The sequence below is a fragment of the Ranitomeya imitator genome, chromosome 1 (assembly GCF_032444005.1).
Source record: "Ranitomeya imitator isolate aRanImi1 chromosome 1, aRanImi1.pri, whole genome shotgun sequence".
NCBI lineage: Eukaryota > Metazoa > Chordata > Amphibia > Anura > Dendrobatidae > Ranitomeya > Ranitomeya imitator.
In genome coordinates, this window is record NC_091282.1 from 480,345,899 (window position 1) to 480,369,710 (window position 23,812).

The window sequence follows — 23,812 nt, forward strand, 5'->3', positions numbered from 1 at the left end:
CTGTTATCGAAGGTGCAAGATCCAAGGAACAAACTGAGGAGGAAGAGGTGATGGGCAATCAACTGTCAGATGAAAAGGATAATCCTCCCTTCTCTGTTGTTCGTGATTGGCCAGAGGGGATGGAGGAAACAAGCCTCATTGTTACCCAGCCACCAACACAGCATGGGCTTGGAGCTCATGGTAGAGCCTGACATATGAGTGCCTTCTTGCTGCAATATGATCCCCGTTTAGTTATGATTAGGAATAATGCTGACTACTGGGTTGCCACTTTATTAGATCCATGTTATAAAACCAAATTTTGCCAGATGATTCCTGCCCTAGAAAAGAACCCGCGAATGCTGGTGTATCGAAACACGCTTTTACAAAACCTTAAGAGAGCTTTTCTCCAAGACAGCAGTGAAGCACACAATTCGCATCGCATCAGTAGATTTCCAACCTCCAGCACGTCAATTCATCAAGCCTAAACATGAACAGCAGCGGTGAAAGTGGAAGAAGCAATTTCTGTGAGTCCTTTGACACTTTTTTTAGACCAACTTGTGCACCAGCACAACAGAGTCCAAGTCATACATGTGGTGAATGAATGGAGAGGATGGTTCAGGAGTATCTAGAACTAAATATCAGTACCATGAGGGAGGGTTTGGACCCTTTCACATTTTGGTCTTTCAAAATTAATGAGTGGCCTGAGCTTGCCTCACACGCCTTGGAGGTTTTATCATGCCTGGCAGCAAGCATTCTCTCAGAATGTGTCTTCAGCGCTGCTGCTGGTGTCCTGACAGAAAAGTGCAGCCAGCTGTCCACTGAAAGTGTAGACAGCCTAACCTTCATTAAGATGAACAAGTCATGGATCTCCAAGGCCATTTGCACCCCAATTGCGGACTATACAGGCTAGGTGATATTGCATTTTTTAGTGTAATGCATTAACCCCTTCATCACCCAGCCTATTTTGACCTTAAAGACCTTGCCGTTTTTTGCAATTCTGACCAGTGTCCCTTTGTGAGGTAATAACTCAGGAACGCTTCAACGGATCCTAGCGGTTCTGATATTGTTTTTTCGTGACATATTGGGCTTCATGTTAGTGGTAAATTTAGGTCACTAAATTCTGCGTTTATTTGTGATAAAAACGGAAATTTTCACATTTTGAATTTTTATTCTGTTAAACCAGAGAGTTATGTGACACAAAATAGTTAATAAATAACATATCCCACATGTATACTTTACATCAGCACAATTTTGAAAACCAAATTTTTTTTTGCTAGGAAGTTATAAGGGTTAAAATTTGACCAGCGATTTCTCATTTTTACAACGAAATTTACAAAACCATTTTTTTTAGGGACCACCTCACATTTGAAGTCAGTTTGAGGGGTCTATATGGCTGAAAATACCCAAAAGTGACACCATTATAAAAACTGCACCCCTCAAGGTGCACAAAACCACATTCAAGAAGTTTATTAACCCTTCAGGTGCTTCACAGCAGCAGAAGCAACATGGAAGGAAAAAATGAACATTTAACTTTTTAGTCACAAAAATTATCTTTTAGCAACAATTTTTTTATTTTCCCAATGGTTAAAGGAGAAACTGAACCACGAAAGTTGTTGTCCAATTTGTCCGGAGTACGCTGATACCTCATATGTGGGGGTAAACCACTGTTTGGGCGCACGGCAGGGCTTGGAAGGGAAGGAGCGCCATTTGACTTTTTGAATGAAAAATTGGCTCCACTCTTTAGCGGACACCATGTCACGTTTGGAGAGCCCCCGTGTGCCTAAAAATTGGAGCTCCCCCACAAGTGACCCCATTTTGGAAACTAGACGCCCCAAGGAACTTATCTAGATGCATAGTGAGCACTTTGAACCCCCAGGTGCTTCACAAATTGATCCGTAAAAATGAAAAAGTACTTTTTTTTAAAAAAAAAAAAATTTTTAGCCTCAATTTTTTCATTTTCACATGGGCAACAGGATAAAATGGACCTAAAATTTGTTGGGCAATTACTCCTGAGTACACCAATACCTCACATGTGGGGATAAACCACTGTTTGGGCACATGGTAAGGCTCGGAAGGGAAGGAGCGCCATTTGACTTTTTGAATGAAAAATTATCTCCATCGTTAGCGGACACCATGTCGCGTTTGGAGAGCCCCTGTGTGCCTAAACATTGGCGCTCCCCCACAAGTGACCCCATTTTGGAAACTAGACCCCGAAAGGAACTTATCTAGATGTGTGGTGAGCACTTTGAACCCCCAAGTGCTTCACAGAAGTTTATAATGCAGAGCCGTGAAAATAATAAATACGTTTTCTTTCCTCAAAAATAATTATTTAGCCCAGAATTTTTTATTTTCCCAAGGGTTACAGGAGAAATTGGACCCCAAAAGTTGTTGTCCAGTTTCTCCTGAGTACGCTGATACCCCATGTGTGGGGGTAAACCACTGTTTGGGCACACGTCGGGGATCAGAAGGGAAGTAGTGACTTTTGAAATGCAGACTTTGATGGAATGGTCTGTGGGCGTCACGTTGCGTTTGCAGAGCCCCTGGTGTGCCTAAACAGTAGAAATCCCCCACAAGTGACCCCATTTTAGAAACTAGACCCCCCAAGGAACTTATCTAGATATGTGGTGAGCACTTTGAACCCCAAAGTGCTTCACAGACGTTTACAACGCAGAGCCGTGAAAATAAAAAATCATTTTTCTTTCCTCAAAAATGATGTTTTAGCAAGCATTTTTTTATTTTCACAAGGGTAACAGGAGAAATTGGACCCCAGTAATTGTTGCGCAGTTTATCCTGAGTATGCTGGTACCCCATATGTGGGGGTAAACCACTGTTTGGGCAGACGTCAGGGCTCGGAATTGAGGGTGCACCATTTGACTTTTTGAATACGAGATTGGCTGGAATCAATGGTGGCGCCATGTTGCGTTTGGAGACCCCTGATGTGCCTAAACAGTGGAAACCCCTCAATTCTACCTCCAACACTAACCCCAACACACCCCTAACTCTAATCCCAACTGTAGCCTTAACCCTAATCACAACCCTAACCCCAACACACCCCTAGCCACACCCCTAACCCTAACCACAATCCTAATTTTAACCCTAACCCTAAGGCTATGTGCCCAAGTTGCGGATTCGTGTGAGATTTTTCCGCATCATTTTTTAAAAATCCGCAGGTAAAAGGCACTGCGTTTTACCTGCGGATTTTCAGTGGATTTCCAGTGCTTTTTGTGCGGATTTCACCTGCAGATTCCTATTGAGGAACAGGTGTAAAACGCTGCAGAATCCGCACAAAGAATTGACATGCTGCGGAAAATACAACGCAGCGTTTCCGCTCGGTATTTTCCGCACCATGGGCACAGTGGATTTGGTTTTCCATAGGTTTACATGGTACTGTAAACCTGATGGAACACTGCTGCGAATCCACAGCGGCCAATCCGCTGCGGATCCGCAGCCAAATCCGCACGGTGTGCACATAGCCTAATTCTAAAGGTATGTGCACAAGCTGCGGAAAACGCTGCAGATCCACAGCAGTTTTCCATGAGTTTACAGTTCAATGTAAACCTATGGGAAACAAAAATCGCTGTACACATGCTGCAGAAAAACTGCACGGAAACGCAGCGGTTTACATTCTGCAGCATGTCACTTCTTTGTGCGGATTCCGCAGCGGTTTTACAACTGCTCAAATAGAAAATTGCAGTTGTAAAACCGCAGTGAAATGCGCAGAAAAAACGCGGTAAATCCGCCATAAATCCGCAGCGCTTTAGCACTGCGGATTTATCAAATCCACAGCGGAAAAATCCGCAGAGGACCAGAATACGTGTGCACATACCGAAACCCTAACCCTAGCCCTAACCCTAGCCCTAACCCTAACCCTAACCCTAGCCCTAACCCTAGCCCTAACCCTAGCCCTAACCCTAACCCTAGCCCTAACCCTAGCCCTAACCCTAACCCTAGCCCTAACCCTAACCCTAGCCCTAACCCTATTCTAACATTAGTGGAAAAAAAAAATCTTTATTTTTTTATTGTCCCTACCTATGGGGGTGACAAAGGGGGGGGTCATTTATTATTTTTTTTATTTTGATCACTGTGATAGATTATATCTCAGTGATCAAAATGCACTTTGGAACGAATCTGCCGGCCGGCAGATTCGGCGGGCTTACTGCGCATGCGCCCGCCATTTTGGAATGTGGCGACGCCCAGGGAGAAGACGGACGGACCCCGGCAGGATCGGTAAGTATGATGGGGTGGGGGGGAGCACGGGGGGGGGATCGGAGCATGGGGGGGTGGATCAGAGCGCAGGAGGGGTGGAACGGAGCACGGGGAAGTGGAACGGAGCACGGGGGGTGGAACGGAGCATGGGGGGGTGGAACGGAGCACGGGGGGGTGGATCAGAGTGCAGGGGGGGTGATTGGAGCACGGGGGGGTGATTGGAGCACGGGGGGAGCGGACAAGAGCACGGGGGGAGCGGAGCACAGGACGGAGGGGAGCCGGAACAGTGTACCGGACAGATCGGAGGGCTGGGGGGGCAATCGGTGGGGTGGGGTGGGGGCACATTAGTGTTTCCAGCCATGGCCGATGATATTGCAGCATCGGCCATGGCTGGATTGTAATATTTCACCAGTTATAATAGGTGAAATATTACAAATCGCTCTGATTGGCAGTTTCACTTTCAACAGCCAATCAGAGCGATCGTAGCCACGGTGGGGTGAAGCCACCCCCCTGGGCTAAACTACCACTCCCCCTGTCCCTGCAGATCGGGTGAAATGGGAGTTAACCCTTTCACCCGATCTGAAGGGACGCGATCTTTCCATGACGCCACATAGGCGTCATGGGTCGGATTGGCACCGACTTTCATGACACCTACGTGGCGTCATGGGTCGGGAAGGGGTTAATGTCACCTAACTGCACTGTGTGATATCTTTAGTGTGGTTCTGTGCTTGCTGTGGCTGCTGCTGTCATGGTTGGTCTATATCTCCTGGATGAGCTGTACTGGAAAGAGGTCTCGATCCAAATTATACTATTTCTATTCTGGTGAAAATTATTCCACTTCGGTGGTGTCAGGCACTCATTTCTAAAATGTGAACATTCCTGGTTGGGTGTCCATCTGCTGGATTGGGTGTAGTGAAAGACCTGTTGGTCCCTTTTATACTATTTCTACTGTGGTGAAATTGATGCCACTTTTGTGGTGTAAGGCCCTCATTTCTTGTTGTTTCTTGTTGGGTGTCCATCTGCTGCATTGGGTGTAATGGAAGACCTGTTGGTCCCTATTATACTATTTCTACTGTGGTGAAATTGATAAAACACAAAAATTGAGCTTGGTTTGAGTTGGTATACATGCAACACATAAACGTACGTTCATATTGGCCATAAAACATACATAACCTAACAATAACCCTGCTGTAACTAACTAAATAAGTAAAAAGCAAAAGTGCAATTAAATAACACAGAGTTCTTACTAATACTGTTTTTGATCAAAAATAGCATAAAAGCCATCCCACCTCAACAAGGCGACTCTGTTCGGGACCGTCCTGCGCTGTCTAATATTAAAAACCTTACCATGTGTCAAAGTGGACCTCAGTGTGTGTAAATAAGGGCAGACAAACGGACCGGGTCCCAACAAATGAACAACAGTCTGGGGAAGCTTTTAAGTGTAATTTCCAGCTCAGGAAAGGAAGGCCATACCCCAGCTTGCACAGAATGCAAAAATACAAAGAAAAAACACAAAAAATGAGCTTGGTTGTGTTGGTATACATACAAAACATAAACGTATGTTCACATTGGCCATAAAACATTAAAAACCTACAATAAACAAAATGAGCAAAAACCCTGCTGTAACAAAATAAGTAAAAAGCAAAAGGGTATTTAAATAACAAGTTCTTAGTAAAACTGTTTTTGATCAAAAATAGCATAAAAACCATGCTACTTTGGTGGTGTCTGCCAATAATTAATGGAAATGTGAACACTCCTGGTTGGGTGTTCATCTGCTGGATTAGGTGTAGTGAAAGACCTGTCGATCTCTATTATACTATTTCTACTGTGGTCAAATTGCTTCAGCTTTTGTGGTGTCTGCCAATAATTTTTGGAAATGTGAACACTCCTGGTTGGGTTTCCTTCATGCGTGTTGCTTGTAGCAGTGGGCCTCTGAGACCTTCAGGCCTCCACTTCCTTAGACTCAACTACTCATTTACTATCTTTACATTTTTCTGACAATGGTAGTCTATAAAACTGATATTTGTGCCACCTGAGTGTAGCTCAGTATTAAAAGCAGATAGATGTGCTGCATGTGGTATCAGGGCTCCCAGCAAAGGGGCGCTACACCGATCCCTCACCCACCTCATCTTACTGTGACGTTCAATTGAAAGCTGTAAATGCTGTCCCAGACCCCAATACCTCATGCCTGGCTGATTGCTGCAGTGCCAAACTACAATTTATATTGTGGGTGAATTGAGACCACTTTCCTGGTCTATGTCCCTCATTTGATGTGTTTTGGCAGAATTTGGGGCTGTTATAAGGTGTTGTGCATGCATTTGTTTTTGCCCCCATTGATGTGAATGGCTTTCGGTTATGTTCTGCGAATATTCAAAGAATTAATGGGCGAATATTGCAAATTTGGAGATTGTAATCCCAACCAAACATTGAAATATTCGATCATCTCTAGTCCAGGTGATAGGCGAAGATGAAAGGTTGCAACTGACCCATCACCTAGAGGAGCTGATTCCAATTCCATGCTGCTGGCAGAGGGCAAAATCTGCGAAAAACAGAGTCCAGACACTGACACTTGTAAAGCTCAATGTGCATTGAGGCGGTTTTGAGTGTGTGCGCAGAATGTCAAAATGCAGGAAATTGAAAGGTCTAGTGGACAGAAAATGGGGTCGGCAGGCAGAAAACATTGCCAGCGGCTCACTATGTACTTGAGTGCTGATGTTTAATGACAATCTGCATGGTTGGGCAGATTTTAAGTCCGGGTCATGACCTGATCTATCAGCCATGTCAGTATTATGTGGATACTAGAATGGAGCCCAAAGTGCTGCTTTCTACCTAATGACATCCCCCCCGACAGTGACCAAAAACATAGATTCTACCACTTTTTTTGCACTTTGCCACTTACTGTAAAGGATAAATTATATTTTATAAATTTAGCCAATTATGCACATGATAGTACCAATTTTTTTTTTTTTTTAGATTTTGCTTTTTCAATTTTGAACTTTACTTATATTTCCATTTTTTATATTTAGGAAAACTATATTTTAATAGGATTTTCTTTAATTAATTTTTTTACGTTTTTTTATTAATCCTCTGTACACTGTAAGGCTGCAGTCACACTAGCAGTATTTGGTCAGTATTTTACATCAGTAAACCAGGAGTGGGTGATAAATGCAGAAGTGATGCATATGTTACTATTATACTTTGCCTCTATTTGTTCCACTCCTGGTTTTGGCTACAAATACTGATGTAAAATACTGACCAAATACTGCTAGTGTGACGGCAGCCTAATAGTGTAGACTACAAAGTGGTAATTATATTAAAATTCAAGACATTATGGTAAATCTAGATATCACATTTCAAAGGGATGAGTATCGTGATTCAAAACGCACAAATGATAACCTCGCACAACCATTAAATCAACAGTGCAATTCCCACAATAAAAGTGTGGGGTTTTTGTCTCTTTTTCCCTTAGGTTTGGCCTTGGTGCTGCCACAAAAAAAATGTATAAAAAAATATATGTTTATAGTATTTTAAAATAGTGCAAAATATCACAGAGCAGCATATCATGTCAGATGATCATGACAGCAGAGGAAAAAAATGAAGACCTTCAGAAACCTTCAGATTTATACTAATAACGTACATAATATTGGTGGATGGTTTGGGGAAAACCTTTGGTGTCCCTTGTTGCAGGATGATGATATTTCAACAGGAAACAGGAGAATGGGACTAATTCTGGTAAGGCAGGTCTTCCCTTGTCAATATAAGCAAAGATATGGCTTGGTTTATTTAAAAAAAAATGATGAAGGGCGGTTTATTATTTTTGAATGCACACCAGCTGAACATCTTTCTTTTCCATACAAGTATTGCAACCACAAATCGCTGAGGTTTCTGCTGTAAGCATTGCATATGCGATCTCGGTCATCCCAGTACATGCTCGATGAATCCATTTCCGACAAGAGACTATGATGGCATCCCCAACATTATTAACTTCAATAGAGCAAATCCCACATTGATACATTGTGTCGGTGGGTTAAGGTACAGAGTAACTGGATTGGAGAAGCCATCGATTGCTTTTCTCACTAGGTGTCAAACCACTTTTAGAAAGCTTAGGAAGTGAAATTTTGCTGTGGGCTCCATTACCAGGTCCACAATTAGTTAGGTCTATGGTTTCGAACTGCAAATTATCTGAAGTATGTATGTGATTTTTACAATTCCTTGGAGCAGTAGTATGCTGGTTGAAATCACCTGGATGGGAGTTCTCTTCGATTGCAATTAGATTCAGGATATTTTTTTTGGATGCAGAATCAGATTCTTGTCTATAGATATACTTTCAGTTGTGACACTTCTAATGTGGTGTACCTAATTATTTGTACTAAATGTCCAACTGCGGGTCTGTATGTGGGGGAGACAGGGCAAAAGCTTAGAACAAGAATTAATTCTCACCGCCACGCAATAAGAGAAAAAGAATGGATCTACCTGTGGCAATACATTTTTGTCTCCCAAATCATAACATTATAGACATGAAATTACTTGTGTTAAAAGGTAGCTTCAAATCTCGGAGAGACAGAAGAGTCTTGGAATATAAACTGATGACGACCTTTGACAGTCTCACTGCAGGAATGAATGTGTCTCACGGATTTATGTCTTTTAACATCAACTAAAGAACTTGCCCCTCAGACTATGAAGGGTCATCACAACAGAACCAGACCCCAATCAGAGGACAATAAAACAATCCTTATCTAAGAACTGGCCCAATATTAATGGACATAACTGTTTATCACTCATGGTAATTCTGCTTCATGTCACCTGTCTTATCCATGGTTTTTCCATTTTTTTTTCTGTGCTATGTTTTGCATAAATATGTGATTCTCCAGAATTTCTTTTAGTCTATGCCTGATGAAGAGGCCTGAGTAGCCTCGAAAGCTTGCAATTTGTTACCATCTTTTCAGTTGGCCATTAAAAGGTATCAACCACTGAGGACTCTCAATTCTAAATATTTTTCTGTCTATAGATCGATATTTTTGGTGGAAGAAAGGGAGGCTGTGCTAGTTCAAATTGATGGCTTCCCTCGTGATGCTGGATAAAGTGCACTTTGCCATTTTGAGCCCTGTAATTTGAAGGCTCAATGTGGTTTCGTTGGCCAGAGTTGAGACTGGTTATGTGAATGATACTTTGATTATGGGTACGTCTAAAGTGTTGCCCTGGCATGGCAATAGTTTGTCCAAGTCCACTGTTAAAATAGGAATCATTCTCAAAAGGCGATTTTTCCTGAATATTGCTGAATGAGAATGTTCTCCCCAGAGACATACGTCTCATTTCTTTTGGAAAGGATAGTGGCTGATCTCTAAAGCTTTGGGAGCCACCGTTCCGTTAGGACCTCTTTGGATAAGTATTAGGTGGCATCTTAAAAGTGTTAAATGGCTCATTATTGATATATTTTGGTTTTCCAAAGTAAGTGTACCCTGAAAGAGGAGATATGCTATGTCCGTCATCAATAGGATTTGAAGCAATGAGATGGTCTGAGCTGGTGATTGTTGGTGGAGCATATTCTGACAGAAGAGGAAGCATAGACCCCTGCACGGTTGATTTGCATTTCTTCTTTTCAGGACATCCCAAATTTGAGCTGGGTCTGATTAACCCTTCCAAACCTCCAACATCTCCTGTCCTGTCCCACAGTGACTTGTCCATGTGCCTGTCCCCGGATACATCCTATTCCCGGACCTGCCCTCCTCCTGATACAGTCTGGATTTTATTTTTGATATTCTATCTCTCAATGTTAAAATTAACCTACCCTTAAAATTATAGACTGTTCATGTCTTTGTCAGAGGGCAAACTTACAAAATCAGCAAGGGATCAACCCACTGTATTTAGTAGATTTAGATTTGATAACAGAAATAACTTGTAGCAAGATAATTAAGTATGTATAAAAATGTACAGTTATTTGCGGCAATATTTAACCGATTTTATAATCAGACTAGCTGAAGAGCCCGGCGTTGCCTGGGCATAGTAAATATCTGTGGTTAGTTATAGCACCTCACTTCTCTTATTTTCCCATCACACCTCTCATTTTCCCAATCACATCTTTCATTTTCCCCCTCACATCTCTCATTTTCTCCCTCACTCCTCTCATTCCCCCCTAACACTTGTCATTTCGACCTCACATCTGTCATTTTCCGATCACTCCACTATTTTCCCTCACTCCTCTCATTTTGCACTCACACCTTTTCATTTTCACCTCACACCTCTCATTTTCACCTCAGTATATACATGTTTGTCATCTCCTTTATATATAGTATACATCTGTGTGTCATCTCCTCCTGTATATAGTATATACCTGTATGTCATCTGCTCCTCTATATAGTATATACCTGTGTGTCATCTCCTCCTGTATTAGACCTCGTTCACACGTTGTTTACTTAGTATTTTTACCTCAGTATTTGTAAGCTAAATTGGCAGCCTGATAAATCCCCAGCCAACAGGAAGCCCTCCCCCTGGCAGTATATATTAGCTCACACATACACATAATAGACAGGTCATGTGACTGACAGCTGCCGTATTTCCTATATGGTACATTTGTTGCTCTTGTAGTTTGTCTGCTTATTAATCAGATTTTTATTTTTGAAGGATAATACCAGACTTGTGTGTGTTTTAGGGCGAGTTTCGTTTGTCAAGTTGTGTGTGTTGAGTTGCGTGTGGCGACATGCATGTAGCGACTTTTGTGAGATGAGTTTTGTGTGGCAACATGCGTGTAGCAACTTTTTGTGTGTCGAGTTGCATGTGACAGGTTAGTGCAGCAAGTTGTGTGCAGCAAGTTTTGCGCATGGCGAGTTTTTGCACGTGGCGAGTTTTATGTGTGGTGCCTTTTGAGTATGTGCAAGTTTTCTCTGAGGCAACTTTTGCATGTGTTGCAACTTTCGTGCATGTGGCAATTTTTGCGCGTGTGCAAGTTTTGCGTGTGGTGAGTTCTACATGAGGTGAGTTTTGCACTTGTGGCGAGTTTTGCGTGAGCCTAGTTTTTGCATGTGGTGAGTTTTGCGCATGGCGAGTTTTGAGCGGCGACTTTTGTGTTTCGACTTTTATGTGGCGAGGTTGGTGTATGTGTGGTGAAATGTGTGCTGAGGGTAATATGTGTTCAAGCATGTGGTAGTGTGTGGCGCATTTTGTGTGTGTTCATATCCCCGTGTGTGGTGAGTATCCCATGTCGGGGCCCCACCTTAGCAACTGTCCGGTATATACTCTTTGGCGTCATCGCTCTCATTCTTTAAGTCCCCCTTGTTCACATCTGGCAGCTGTCAATTTGCCTCCTACACTTTTCCTTTCACTTTTCCCCATTATGTAGATAGGGGCAAAATTGTTTGGTGAATTGGAAAGCGCGGGGTTGAAATTTCACCTCACAACATAGCCTATGACGCTCTCGGGGTCCAGACGTGTGACTGTGCAAAATTTTGTGGCTGTAGCTGCCACGCCTCCAACATCTGTCCTTTCACTTTTTTCCCCATTATGTAGATAGGGGCAAAATTGTTTGGTGAATTGGAATGCGCGGGGTTAAAATTTCGCCTCACAACATAGCCTATGACGCTCTCGGGGTCCAGACGTGTGACCGTGCAAAATTTTGTGGCTGTAGCTGCGACGGTGCAGATGCCAATCCCGGACATACACACATACACACACACACACACACACTGTTAGGACTGGCGGAACGCACCAAGAAAGGTGATATAGATGCGTTCGCAGTCCGGGGTCCACCGTGCAGGTGAAAACCTGCTGCTAGTAAATACAGACTATATGGCGGTACACTAAAGTATATACACGTGGGTTCAACCTCACCCAGCGTGAAGGGAGCAATCCTGCTGCGTCACAGGATCGCGGCACCGCACCTAAAGCGCGAGCGAGTAGTCAGCGTACTTAACCCCAACTGGGATTGAAGTCCGATTAGACCCTCGCTGGCACTACACCACAACTGGGTGTGTAAGGAAACTAAGAATAAATATATAAATGCACAGGAGTGCGAGCAATGCCGCACTGACGGACGCCACCAACCACACTGGCTTGGGTATGGAAAGCGCAAGGCAAGCGCACGGCGCCGTACAGGCGGACACAGCAAGAGGACGCTGCAATGTGTGTTTCGTGCTGTTGGATAAGTCGGGCGCTAGATTAGCAAACATACACCTTCCGCGAACAGACATTCAATAGGGAGGGTTATTTAAAGAGCGACTTTCACTCACAACACACACACATATTTGCAAGACAATACTAGCGCATGGCCGTGCGGTCATGCGCAGTTTATATAGTTGCAGCACAGGAAGTGGCTACAGCACTTTTGCCCTTCCAAGACCTGCCAAGAGGACCAATGGAATGTGCTGCAGAGCTTGAGCACATGACCCTCGATCTCCAACGGGAGATCTTACCCTGGGCATGCTCAGTACGTGCAGACAAGGACTTAGTCCCAGAGAAGTCCGCTCGCTGCTGACCAGCACTGACTTCAGTGGCAGAGACTGGAGAAGCAGCAGCAACTCTTCGCACAGAGTCAGACTGAGCGAGACGCTGGGATCGACGTCCCTGCTGAGCAGACTCCACTGCGGCTGGAGGAGAATGGGAGACCGCAGTGGAGACGGATCGAGATTCCCCCTGTGCAGCAGAGGAAACTCGACTCCTAACATTACCCCCCCTCCTAGGGCCCCCCCCCTCCTTGGGCCTCGCTACGTTCGAAGGCAGCAATGAGCTGCGGAGCCCGAATGTGCTCAACAGGCTCCCAGGACCTGTCCTCGGGACCATAACCCTTCCAGTCTACCAAACAAATTTTTTTACCACGCACCACCTTGCACCCCAAAATAGCGTTCACCTCATAATCGTCCGTAGACGAACCCGATGTCCCAGCAGATGACTCGGAAAACCGGGACATATACACGGGTTTCAAGAGGGACACATGAAAGGTGTCGGTGATACCCAGGCGTGGTGGAAGGGCCAAACGATAGACCACAGGATTAACCTGCTCGAGGACCTTGAATGGGCCCAAGTAGCGAGGAGCAAATTTAGTGGACTCAACTCGCAGCCTGATGTTACGGGCGGAGAGCCACACCAAGTCGCCAGGAGCAAAGGTCGGAGCGGGGCGCCGATGAGCATCGGCGGAGGACCTCATTCTCTCCTTAGAGGCCCGAATGGCATCCTGAGTGCGGTCCCAAATATCCCGTGCCTCCACAGCCCAGTCTGCCACCCTGGAGTCGGCGGAAGACACGGGCATAGGCACAGGTACCCGTGGATGCTGACCATAGTTGAGGAGGAATGGGGTTTGTCCAGTGGAGTCGGCTACGGCGTTGTTCAGTGCAAACTCTGCCCATGATAGCAAGGATGCCCAGTCATCCTGCCTGGCTGAAACAAAATGTCGCAGGTATGTGACCAAGGTCTGGTTGGCCCTCTCTACCAACCCATTCGTCTCGGGATGATAAGCGGAAGAGAGATTCAACTCAATACTGAGAAGACGACAGAGCTCTCTCCAGAACCGAGACGCAAACTGGGGACCCCGGTCACTCACAATTTTGTCTGGCATACCATGCAGGCGGAAGATATGTCTAATGAACAACGCTGCCAAGGCCCGTGCAGAAGGTAACCGCGGCAGCGGCACCAAATGCACCATTTTTGAGAAATGATCGGTGATGAACCAAATGATGGTACAGCCGCGAGACTTGGGCAAACCCACAACAAAGTCCATCCCGACCATCTCCCAGGGCCTATCTGCCACCGGCAAGGGATAGAGCAAACCAGCTGGCCTTTGATGCGGAGATTTATTTTTGGCGCAGGAGACACACGCCAGAACATAATTCCTGACATCCCGGACCATATGCGGCCACCAGTACGTCCTCGCCAGTAGCTCAGATGTCCTCTTTGTCCCAAAGTGTCCACCCACCCTGGACGAATGAGCCCAAGAGAGAACCTCCGGTCGCAAATTAATGGGCACAAAAGTCTTGCCCGGAGGCACAGACTCTAGCGAAACCGGCGCCACGGTTCTCAGGCTCTCGGAAGGGACAATAAGCCGAGGCTCCTCTTCCTCCTCCTCAGTTGACATAAGGGAGCGAGAGAGAGCGTCAGCACGGATATTCTTCTCCCCGGCGAGATAATGAAGGGAAAAGTGGAACCGGGAGAAGAACAGGGACCATCTGGCCTGGCGAGAATTTAGCCGCTGGGCTGTCTGCAAATAGACCAAATTTTTGTGGTCCGTGTAAACTTGGAAGGGAAACCGCGCACCTTCCAGAAGGTTTCTCCACTCCGAAAAGGCCAACTTCATTGCTAGCAACTCCCTGTCCCCGATGGAGTAGTTCCTCTCCGCTGGCGTGAAGGTCTTGGAGAAGAAGAAGCATGGATGCTTCCGACCTTGAGCATCCTTTTGGTAGAGGACTGCTCCAGCACCAACGGACGAGGCATCCACCTCCAGTAGGAATGGCTTATCCACATCGGGACGATGTAAGATGGGAGCGCTAGCAAAGTGGGACTTAATAGAAGTGAAAGCCTTGGAGACCTCTTCCGACCACAATTTGGGATTCGCTCCCTTCTTGGTGAGGGCTACCAAGGGAGCTACCAGAGTTGAGAAGTGGGGAATGAACTGGCGGTAATAGTTTATGAACCCCATAAAGCGCTGCACCGCTTTAAGAGAATGGGGCTCTTGCCAGTCCATCACCGCCTGTAGTTTGGCAGGATCCATAGCCAATCCCTGGGCGGAGATGATATAGCCCAGGAAAGGTAAGGACTCCTGCTCAAACACACACTTCTCCAACTTTGCATAAAGAGAGTTTGCCCATAGGAGGTCGAAGACTCTGCCAACATCTCTCCGGTGGGAGTCAATATCTGGAGAAAAGATGAGAATATCATCCAGATAGACTACAACCGAGGTGGAAAGCATATCCCGGAAGATGTCGTTGACAAAGTCTTGGAAAACGGCAGGTGCATTACAGAGCCCGAAGGGCATCACCAGATACTCATAGTGCCCATCTCTGGTGTTAAATGCCGTTTTCCACTCGTCCCCCTCACGGATGCGAATCAGGTTATAAGCACCCCGCAGATCTAATTTAGTAAACACTCTAGCTCCCCGAAGCCTATCGAAAAGCTCAGATATCAACGGCAAAGGGTACTTGTTCTTAACTGTGATAGCATTAAGACCCCTGTAGTCTATGCATGGACGTAGTTCTCCATTCTTCTTCTGCACGAAAAAGAACCCTGCCCCAGCAGGAGACACTGACTTCCTGATGAACCCTCTTGCCAGATTCTCTTGTATGTACTGAGACATTGCCTCTGTTTCCGGGAGAGATAATGGATAGACTCGACCCCGGGGAGGCTCAGCACCAGGCAAGAGATCAATAGGACAGTCATAGGGGCGATGGGGCGGAAGAGTCTCCGCTGCCTTTTTGGAGAATACGTCTGCATAAGACCAATATTGCTTGGGGAGAGAGGAGAGATCTGCGGGTACCTCTGTAGTAGTAACCTGAACGCACTCTCGATGACACCTGTTCCCACAAGATTCACCCCATCCCAGAATTCTGCCTGAGGACCACTCGATGTGAGGAGAGTGGTACCGTAACCAAGGTATCCCCAAGAGAACCTCATCAATTCCCTCAGGAATGACGAGTAGAGATATAATCTCCTGATGAGATGGTGACATGGACAGAGTAAAAGGGATAGTTTGATGTGTAATCTGTGTGGGCAGTGTCGACCCATTCACCACTCGTACCGTTACTGGTTGAGATAGCATGACCAGAGGAATTGCGTGACGTTGGGCGAAGGCTGAAGACATAAAATTGCCCTCCGCCCCAGAATCCACGCAGAGTTCCACCGAGTGAGAGGATGAGCCCAATGTTATTGTCCCCTTAAAGGACAATTTGGAGGCAAACATCGCCGTGTCTAGTGCACCTCCACCAACTACCACTAGACGCTGACGTTTCCTCGACCGCTGGAGACATCTGGAGGCAAGATGTCCAGACTGTTGGCAAAGATGACAAATCTGGAGTGCACGAGCGGTCCGGGACTTAGATCCTGCTCGAGACTCTACCACAGGCTCATGGGGCTCAGGAGCCTGGTCTGGAGATTCCAAAGGTTTGGCGAAGGTGGGAGCCAGCCGAAACCTCTGCCTACACTGGGCTCGCTCTAACCTCCGCTCGTGAAAACGGAGATCAATACGAGTGGATAGAGTAATTAATTCCTCCAGTGTGGCGGGAATCTCCCTAGTGGCCAGGGCGTCCTTAACGTGGTCAGCCAGCCCCCTCCAAAATATAGGAATGAGGGCTTTATCCGACCACTCCAGCTCAGATGCTAAGGTGCGGAAGTGGACGGCAAAATGACTGACCAAGGACGAGCCCTGAGTCAATGCCAACAATTGGAGCGCCGTATCATGGGTGACACGAGGTCCTAAAAAGACCTGTTTCAGAGTGCTCAGAAACAACGGAGCACTCTGCACCACATGATCGCTATGCTCCCATAGCGGCGTAGCCCACTGCATCGCTCTGTCCGACAGAAGAGACACTATAAATCCCACCTTAGCCCGCTCTGTAGGGAAACGAGAGGCCAGAAGCTCGAGATGGATAGAGCACTGACTCACGAAACCCCTACAAGACTTACTGTCACCATAGAATTTCTCTGGAAGCGGGAGGCGAGTTAGAGTCGGGACAGGAGCGGCAGTGGACAAGGTGGCTGCAGCAACACTAGCAGCCTGAACAGCGACAGCAGTGACATCCACAGCTGAAGTTGAACGCTCAAGAGCCGCCAACCTTCCCTCCAGCTGCTGGATGTACCGCTGTGAACGCTGATCGCCCATCATTTACTAGCCAGACCCTGGCGCTAGTATTCTGTTAGGACTGGCGGAACGCACCAAGAAAGGTGATATAGATGCGTTCGCAGTCCGGGGTCCACCGTGCAGGTGAAAACCTGCTGCTAGTAAATACAGACTATATGGCGGTACACTAAAGTATATACACGTGGGTTCAACCTCACCCAGCGTGAAGGGAGCAATCCTGCTGCGTCACAGGATCGCGGCACCGCACCTAAAGCGCGAGCGAGTAGTCAGCGTACTTAACCCCAACTGGGATTGAAGTCCGATTAGACCCTCGCTGGCACTACACCACAACTGGGTGTGTAAGGAAACTAAGAATAAATATATAAATGCACAGGAGTGCGAGCAATGCCGCACTGACGGACGCCACCAACCACACTGGCTTGGGTATGGAAAGCGCAAGGCAAGCGCACGGCGCCGTACAGGCGGACACAGCAAGAGGACGCTGCAATGTGTGTTTCGTGCTGTTGGATAAGTCGGGCGCTAGATTAGCAAACATACACCTTCCGCGAACAGACATTCAATAGGGAGGTTTTTTTAAAGAGCGACTTTCACTCACAACACACACACATATTTGCAAGACAATACTAGCGCATGGCCGTGCGGTCATGCGCAGTTTATATAGTTGCAGCACAGGAAGTGGCTACAGCACTTTTGCCCTTCCAAGACCTGCCAAGAGGACCAATGGAATGTGCTGCAGAGCTTGAGCACATGACCCTCGATCTCCAACGGGAGATCTTACCCTGGGCATGCTCAGTACGTGCAGACAAGGACTTAGTCCCAGAGAAGTCCGCTCGCTGCTGACCAGCACTGACTTCAGTGGCAGAGACTGGAGAAGCAGCAGCAACTCTTCACACAGAGTCAGACTGAGCGAGACGCTGGGATCGACGTCCCTGCTGAGCAGACTCCACTGCGGCTGGAGGAGAATGGGAGACCGCAGCGGAGACGGATCGAGATTCCCCCTGTGCAGCAGAGGAAACTCGACTCCTAACACACACACATTCAGAGGATATTAGATTGGTAAAAAAAACTATTTTACAACGTGTAGCTGGAAATAATACAATGGATCATGTATAAGCCTTAGCTGCATAAAATTGTCCTCAAGAAGAATACTTATTTCATATGAAAATCTGGAGGGTCACAATTTCTTTATTTCTTGATGACATTTACTGAGTTGACATTCTGTGACATTTTCCTTTTTAATATAGCTAATGCTTCAGCTGCGGAATTAAAAGAACATTCAGAGAATGGATTGGATGAACACAAACAGCAAGGGATACATAGACTTTTTTCTTAAATAATCCTTAGTTGTAGATACACTTACAGTATGTAAAATAGTCTTATAAAACAATTTCTTTTACTTGGTGTAAATATGCTTGGTTACAAAATAAGGCTTTATTTCTGTCCCTTTTTTTATGTAATGTCCTACAAAGAACCAAATCGCTAGATCTGAGAGTAAATACAGTACATTTGGTATACACATATGTGTTTTATTGTGTCTATACATTAAAATTAACTATTTTATTTTTTCACTGTTGGGGTCTAGCAGTAGTAGTTATTAGTATGAAAAAGAAAAGCTAGGGCTGTAAACAATATGTTATTTCTAGAGATTTCTACAGTTTAATGCAAAAATACCCAGACTCAATATGCCAAGCAAATAATGCCTAGCTACTTACATACCACTCCATGATAATTATATTCAAAAAGGAGAAACATTGGAGGTTTTGGCAACATTTCTATAACAACCTTTATTGAAACAGACCATCAAACATATATTAACAAACAAGATTTAAAAGATGTGATTAAAAAGGACACCAACACTGGCCGCACTAAATGTAATACCAAAGGGCTTCAATCAACATGATATTTTAAGGACCCCATCACCTACAAAGTCCATCCACCTGCTCCCAAAGGTTTATGGAGGGAGGACATTAATCATAATCAATATAGCCCAGTGGCAGTTGTAGAATCTTCTCTGGGCATGCCCGTTAATACATATGGTCACCAAAATCAACCTATGCTAAGTTGAATAAAAGAGCCATCTTACCGAGACTGAGGCACACCGCTGGACGCACCCTGTTTCGCCGCTCTACAGCCTTGCTTTCTCCCCTTGAGACGTCACTTGTTTTCATTGAACAGTCTTAACCCCTTATTGACGGAGCCAATTTTTTTAAAATCTGACCAGTGTCACTTTATGTGGTAATAACTCTGGAATGCTTCAACAAATTCCAGTGATTTTGAGATTGTTTTTTCGTGACATATTATACTTTATGATAATGGTAGACTTAGGTCAATATGTTTTGTGCTTATTTATAAAAAAATATCAAAAATTTGAGAAAAATGTTAAAAAATTTGCAATTTTCAAACTTTGAATGATTATCCGTTTAATCCAGATAGTCATACCACAGCAAAACATTAATAAATAACGTTTCCCACATGTCTGCTTTACATCAGCACCATTTGTAAAATGTTCTTTTATTTTGTTAGCATTTTAGGAGGGTTACAAATGTAGCAGCAATTTTTCATATTTTCAAGGAAATTTAGAAAAAAAATTTTTTTATGGACCTATGCATGTTTGAAGTGACTTTAGGGGTCTCATATATTGGGAAACACCCAAAACTTATACCATTTTAAAAACTGCACCCCCTGACATATTGAAAACTGCAGGCAGGTAGTTTATTAACCCTTCAGCTGATTTTCAGGAATTAATGCAAAGTTGCATGACAGAAATGAAAATGTGTATTTTTACCACCTAAATGTCACTAACTTCTGAACAGGTTACTACGTTGTCAAGACTCTAAGGCCGCTATTTGGTCATGAATTGCCATGGCAAACATCAGGACCACACAATCATGATCTGAGGGCACCACTTGGGATAAAGAGGAAGCCACCACACTCTGTTAACCATTTATATGATGTAGTCACTATTGGCAGCAGCATCTAAAGGGTTAAACAGATTTGGACTGTGCCAACACTGATCGTGGCTGATGCAGCAGGTTGTCAGCTATAGTGTACAGCCGACAGCTGCTGGATTGTCACCTGTATGGGGAGGCTAGTCTCTTATATCTCAGGTCAGTTAAAAGATGTATTGGCGGTCATTAAGGGGTTTTAAAGCAAGATTAATCTGAGGAAGAGACCCTTTCTGGACTATTCTTGCCTGGGGAAGAGACCCTTCCTGGACTAGTCCTACCTCAATTACACGTGTGACACAACAGATTAAAATATTGATTATAATCCAAAGCAGACCCACTGCTACATAATTAGAATACATGATTTGACATATGAAAACACTATTGTAGTGATTTTGAACAAATATGCGATGCTACAATGTCCCTTTATCATGCTCTTTCTGTTGGCAAATATCATCACTTGTATACACATTCTGCATGAATGTTCTGTTGTTTTGTTACAAAATTCATGTTAACTGGAGTATACATTTATTACTCACTCTAGGTTTTCAATATTGATATAAAGATCATTGTTTGCCACAAGGGTGTATTTATAATGTTCATTTATTATAAAATTCCAAAAGGCCTGCTTTATATCCATCTGGGAGCGCTATGTTTCTGTCAGTTAATTGAAGGAAGTAAATTTATCATCCACAGGTAGAAATTGAAACTCCAAGCCCCAATACATTGGTTTGGATAATTATAAAGCAATTTAATGCTTGTGTTTTGAGTTCATTGCATTTCATTATTTAGACATTACGCTACAGTCTCTAGGACATTGATCTTAATAATTTCTTTTTATTACTTTGATGAATGCATTTAATTTCAAGACATGAAAGAATAGCATTAGCACTCTAGCTAAGAGATAAGTAGTGTCACATTGTTATGAACATATTGATTCTGCTCTAATTTAATAGGAAGCTTCTGACATGTTGTAAAAGGTGAATTTATAGAAAATAAACAGGATTTTTTTATGATCTAAAACTTAAACATAGCAGGAAGAAGAACCTTAAGTTGATGTTAGCTTTAGGCCTCATTTTAGTTCCCATAATAATTTTGTAAAGGAATTTAAGGCCATGTTCACATTGAGGTTTTTCTTTAACAGCTTTAAAGCAGATTTAGAGCAGATTCTCACCAACATACTTATCAAACAGAGATTTAAAATCCTTCTAATTAATTCTTATGGGAAATTCACTTTCTTGGTGTCTGGGAGGCATTTTTCATTTCCTGAAGAGGTATAGAAAAAATAGCGGTAAAAATAAGTCACTTGTTTGAAGCAGATCCTGAAGGAAACCTCAAATAGTGTGAGCAAAGTGTAGTTGTGGCACTCCAACACTAATAAAAGCACACAGTGCAAACCTGTCAACAATTACAAGCAGGGTCATCGATAGATCCAATAAGGAAACAACTGAAGGGCCTCATTAAAATATTGAAATGAAAGTGTAGTTGTGGTACTCCTACACTCACAAAGGTTCCACACACAGCGCAATTTCAGACAAAAATTTCAAGCAAGGTCATCCACACACCCTTGAAAGCACCAACTGTAGTGATTCATTCAAATATTGTGAGCAAAGTGTACACTCATAAAAGTTCTGCACATAGTGCAAAGCCTGCCAAAAATTACAAGCAGGGTCATCCATAGACTCTTGAAGGCAACAGCTGGACTTTCTCATTGAAATTTTGAAGATTAAAAACACTTTATGTGCTCCTATCATCTGGTGGTGTGGAAAAGTTGAGGCTAATCCAGGCTTTGTTGATTTTTATCAGAGTGAGCCTATCAGCACTTTCTGTTGACAGGTGAAAGTGTGTGTCTGTTATGACCACCCCCGGCGGCAATAAAAACCCATTCAGTTGCAGGACACAACAACACCTCCATGGCATAGGCGGACAGCTGATGCCAGGTGTAAAGTTTTGAGACCTAATAGTTGAAGGTTACAGAGGAACTAGGGAGTAAGCTGGTATTGCTTGAACGTCTTTAAAACCTTTTCCCTCTTTGTCAAAAATACCCAGTCATCAGGGCGTGGATGTTGGGAGGGTGTCATGAAATTGGTCAAGGCCTTTGACAGTGCACCCCAGCCTCTGCTGCACCTGGTGTGTGTCTCCCTCTCCTCACTTAGCACGTCACCACACTCTCTTAAGTATTATCCCACTTCCTGTTTTTTTGTGTGTATATGCCACACTTCCGTCCGTTCGATGTGCGCATGCTCTGCTTTAAGCCTTGGCGCAAGAGCAGTTTCATCGTGCATGTCCTGTTCCTATTGTACATTTCCAGTCCGCCAACATAAAACGACACTTCCGTTACCACCGCTACACCACTTTCCCTCAACGGTATTACCCCTGCCTCGTGATACTACTTTGCCAGGTATAATTGTTGCGCTCTATACATCCTCTGGTGTAACTCTTTTTCTCATCTTGACGGCTATGTTGTTTCTTGTTCACAGTTAGTGCATACAGCTCATCATACAGGCATCAATCTTAGCCTTTCCCCATTTTGGTCATCCAGGTCACTTCTTTAGTTTTGGCAGTGGTTATCCTGGGTATCTGGTCTCTTCTTTGTACTTTAGAACCCCTCAGCCTAGATCCTAGACTTTATTGTGTGTTCTTTATTAGTTTGTGTGCAAGCTATCTGCTCATGGATCATATAGTACCAGTATTATTACTATTATCGTCATGATTCTTATTTCTTTTTTTCAGCCCACAGATCCTTTTTTTCCTTTTATGGTCTACCTATGCCTTCATTTTGGCAGATAATGAAGACTCTTTTGATTATGTAATCTTGGCATACTATATGAATATGGTTTTGGAATACATTTGGCAAGTTGTAATTATGCCCTGTTTTCTATATGACCAATTATATGTGAAACTTTTCGATTGAATTGCATGTTTATGTTATTTATTTTCCCATATTACTTTTGTTTATAGATAAATACCTTGACAAAGGCCATATGGCCGAAACGTCAGACTCTGTATGATTGGTCTAAACAAAACTGAATTGTTTTGTCACTGTTTTCAGTATTTGCCTCAGGTTTATCTACCTAGGCTATGCAAAATGTTATACTGCCCCAGGTCTCGGCGCTACTGCCACATGTGCAGAGTTGAATTCCATGGTGTGGTCACTTCGCATATCAATCGGTTAACCGGTAGTCCGCAAAATCTCTACACTGCGTGCAGAAATATTAGGCAAGTTGATTTTTGGATCACATGATACTTTTTATACATGTTGTCCTACTCCAAGCTGTTCAGGCTCAAGAGCCAATTACCATTTAAGTAAATCAGGTGATGTGCATCGCGGTAATGAGGAGGGGTGCTGTCTAATGACATCAACACCCTATATAAGGTGTGCTTAATTATTAGGCAACTTCCTTCCATTTTGCAAAATGGGTCAGAAGAGAGATTTGACGGGCTCTGAAAAGTCCAAAATTGTGAGATGTCTTGCAGAGGGATGCAGCAGTGTTGAAATTGCCAAATGTTTGAAGTGTGATCACCGAACAATCAAGCGTTTCATGGCAAATAGCCAAAGGGGTCACAAGAAGCATGTTGGTCAAAAAAGGCACAAAATAACTGCCCATGAATTGAGGAAAATCAAGCGTGAAGCTGCCAAGATCCCATTTGCCACCAGTTGTGCCATATTTCAGAGCTGCAACGGTACTGGAGTATCAAAAAGCACAAGGTATGCGATACTCAGGGACATGGCCAAGGTAAGCAAGGCTGAAAAATGACCACCTTTGAACAAGAAGCATAAGATAAAACATCAAGACTGGGCTAAGAAATATCTCAAGACTGACTTTTCAAAGGTTTTATGGACTGATGAAATGATTGTGACTCTTGATGGGCCTGATGGCTAGGCCAGAGGCTGGATCAGTAAAGG

General features: G+C 44.2%; 1 pseudogene; it reads right to left on the reverse strand.

Annotated features, from left to right (window-relative positions):
• Positions 1-7,996: 7,996 nt before the first annotated feature.
• Positions 7,997-9,875, reverse strand: LOC138657887 (pygopus homolog 1-like; annotated as a pseudogene).
• Positions 9,876-23,812: the final 13,937 nt, after the last annotated feature.